General features: G+C 32.6%; 1 long non-coding RNA gene across 1 annotated transcript; it reads right to left on the bottom strand.

Moving 5' to 3' along the window:
- Nucleotides 1-206: 206 nt before the first annotated feature.
- On the bottom strand, nucleotides 207-3,054 carry LOC106477474. Its single transcript, XR_001291994.1, has 3 exons — nucleotides 2,894-3,054; nucleotides 1,399-1,493; nucleotides 207-292 (listed from the first exon to the last, which is right to left on the bottom strand). It is a non-coding gene; the product is annotated as an uncharacterized LOC106477474 (long non-coding RNA).
- Nucleotides 3,055-3,687: the final 633 nt, after the last annotated feature.

Below are 3,687 nucleotides of genomic sequence, written 5' to 3'. Positions count from 1 at the left end.
TGATACAGTAGAAGCCACAATGGAAACATGTTCAATACTTATGGTACATTAACTTCAGTTATACAATAGAAGCCACATATGGAAACATGTTCAATACTTATGGTACATTAACTTCAGTGATAGGAAACATGTTCAATACTTATGGTACATTAACTTCAGTCAATGGAAACATGTTCAATACTTATGGTACATTAACTTCAGTTATACAGTAGATACTTACTCTCTATCTATAACTAAACAGGTTACACCTTGAGGATCATTAGCAATTATGTTGGCTGTCCGGAGGTCCTCTCTAAAATAAAAAACACCATCATCTCAGTAACACCACTACAAATTATGTTTATTTGATGAAAGAGGAAATATTTAAGATCAATTGAACATATGGTTTGGTTGTTTTGAAATACAAAGCTACACAACCACTAGTATTGTAACCTGATTTTTAATGTTGTAAGCCCGCAGACTTATCACGGGGGATAGGTTTAGAAAGATTAACAATTACAATTTGGTTATGTGTGTGTAGAATGTGTCTTGTATATTAGTTGAATGGTTTTAACATGTTAAAACGTAAAAAGTCACCAGCATATTAACCATGTATTGTTCTACTTCTCATGTATCGTCCTCCTCATCATTACATCATCACAGTCTGCAAGTTTTAAACTGTTACTAAGGGATGTGAGAGAAAACTAAAAAAACTATTACAAAAAAAGTTTAGTTTTAGAAAGGTTCTAAAGATTTATCGTGCATTTTAGATAAAATGTATATTTATTTTTACAAACTTAAAATCAGTATTGTTTTTAGAATTTACAAACATATTATCTTCTTAAATTGTTGAATTCCTTCCATTTGCTGTCCTCAGTGGTTTATTAAAAACAAGGGGTGTTATTTGGACGTGAAATCAACAGGGATGACCCCCCCAGCTTGGGGGGTGGGCCCAAATTGCAATTTTTGTGCAACATTTCAAGGCAGTCTGGATTAACATACATATGCAAATTATGACATGGCATAGAACCCTCAGATGAATTGGGGGTGGGACCCACACGAGGTCACCCTTCTTTGATGAATCATAAAAAAATTAGGAGTTTCTTGGGTGACAAAAATTCCATGTGTTTGATACACACACACACTCTGTCAGCTAAGTGGTAGAAATACAGAAATAATATTATTTGTAGCCTGTGTTTCATGACTTCTGATTTCACATGGAGTCAATCTAAGGGGCTTTGTATTTGATAAGATTAGTTGGCTTAGAATTTTAATTAATTGGTTTTATATCCGGAATAGTTATTTGTTAGTTACTTTAGTTTCATACACGAATGTTATCCAAATAAGTATTACTTAAAACAATAAAAACAAAATGAATTAAAATCTTAAACCAGCTACAAAGGTATCTTATATTTTTACCTTTGGAGTGCTTTTTCCCCAAAAAAATCTCCACGATGTAAGGTCCGGACAAACTTTACTTCGTCTAATTCTGGAATCTTCATAGTTACTTTTACCTGGAATTTTCTGAACCGTTATTCTCTCCAGTTTTCTAAAACTAGCACTGTATGCTATTCTAGTTATTTTCACTGAAAGTTTGATATATATATGTCTTGAAAACGATTTTTTTAAGTCAGTAATTTTATTGGCCTTTATTCAGACAGAAAGAAATTAGGAACACAGGTGAAACCTAAGAAATTTCTTAATCTGATTTTTTATTCATCCGTGAACTTGTTGCAATCCTTTAATTTATAAAATTTTAAAATATTATTCAATTACACAAATTTGTAAGTTTACTGAATATCCATCAAAGCAGTTGCAGTTACGTTTTATAACGTTGTACGTCCCGTGTTATCATCAATACTCATTAAAAGGTGTCCTAACAACTCTTACTGTTAGTTGCATGTTGCTTCACAGTAGAATAATCGTTCAAATAACAAGTGATGTAATTACTGTAACAGTTGTCTTGAGATAAAAAAAAATAGAACAAGTAGCCCTAGTGTGTGATGCAACTTGTGATAAGGTAGTACCCGTGGAAGATACAAACACAGGAAATATCAGATGGTAGTAACTGTGGAAAATACAAACACAGGAAACATCAGAAGGTAGTACCTATGGAAGATACAAACACAGGAAATATCAGAAAGTAGTACCTGTGGAAGATACAAACACAGGAAACATCAGAAGGTAGTAACTGTGGAAGATACAAACACAGGAAATATCAGAAAGTAGTGCCTGTGGAAGATACAAACACAGGAAATATCAGATGGTAGTAACTGTGGAAGATACAGACACAGGAAACATCAGAAGGTAGTAACTGTGGAAGATACAAACACAGGAAATATCAGAAAGTAGTGCCTGTGGAAGATACAAACACAGGAAATATCAGATGGTAGTACCTGTGGAAGATACAAACACAGGAAATATCAGAAGGTAGTATCTATGGAAGATACAAACACAGGAAATATCAGAAGGTAGTGCCTGTGGAAGATACAAACACAGGAAACATCAGAAATTAGTGCCTGTGGAAGATACAAACACAGAAAATATCAGATGGTAGTACCTGTGGAAGATACAAACACAGGAAACATCAGAAAGTAGTAACTGTGGAAGATACAAACACAGGAAACATCAGAAGGTAGTGCCTGTGGAAGATACAAACACAGAAAATATCAGATGGTAGTACCTGTGGAAGATACAAACACAGGAAATATCAGAAGGTAGTATCTGTGGAAGATACAAACACAGGAAATATCAGAATGATGCTGACTATTAAGACAGTATAAGCACATGATCAAGTACTGGAAAAATGTACATTTTTGGCTGTCCAAGCAAAACTCAAGTATAACCATTTTCCACTAGCCATAGCATGCATAAAAAACTTAACTTTACAAGCAGACAGTAAAAAAACACTTACCGTACCCTTGCTGATGATAAAGAAAGTGTCTCCTCGGGCACCTTGTCTAATAATATACTCCCCATTGTTGTAAAACGTCTGTTAAGTAATTAATTTATCATATTATTAAAACTTTTTAATGAATTATTATTTTTACTGCGTACAGTGATATAAACTAGTAAATTTGCCCTCAACTTATACAGGTAACGATTTTATAGAGCCAAGAACACGATGAAATGGACACTAACAGTTTATGCAAAATTATAAGAAATCAAGAGAAGAAAATATATTATATTTATTATGTTAATTTCAAAATATATTATATTTATTATGTTAATTTCAAAATATATATATATTTAAGAAATAGTTTTAATTCAATCTTTGTTAACAGTAAAGACAGGTTGACTGTTTGATACTGAACCACAGCCCCCAAAGTCTATCTGATATAATAATTGTGTAAAGTACTTTCAATCCTCATTTAAAAAGAAATGACTAAACTGGCAAAGAAAAAAAAACTCTAAGCTAAATTAATGTATATTTGACTTCACATTCCTCTAAGTAAGGTTTTAAGTGTTGGAGTAAAGGAGTATAAAAACAGTTTGAAAGCTTTAACTAACTAAATGTAACCCAGTATTATGTCATATGCCTGCTTTTCTTCTTTCACCTCGACAAAGTCAACTTGTGTGAATCTAATTCAATACCTAAAACGTAAAAAAATGCATTTATTTGATAGAGGTTGGTTAAACTACCACAATGTAGAACCTTAGATCATATATAATCTAGAAACTGGCACATATGGCTGTAAAACAAATCAT

The sequence above is a fragment of the Limulus polyphemus genome, unplaced genomic scaffold (genome assembly GCF_000517525.1).
Source record: "Limulus polyphemus unplaced genomic scaffold, Limulus_polyphemus-2.1.2 Scaffold15841, whole genome shotgun sequence".
NCBI classification, from domain to species: domain Eukaryota; kingdom Metazoa; phylum Arthropoda; class Merostomata; order Xiphosura; family Limulidae; genus Limulus; species Limulus polyphemus.
The sequence above is the reverse complement of the archived record's forward strand: the minus strand, read 5'-3'. Positions and strand labels throughout refer to the sequence as shown.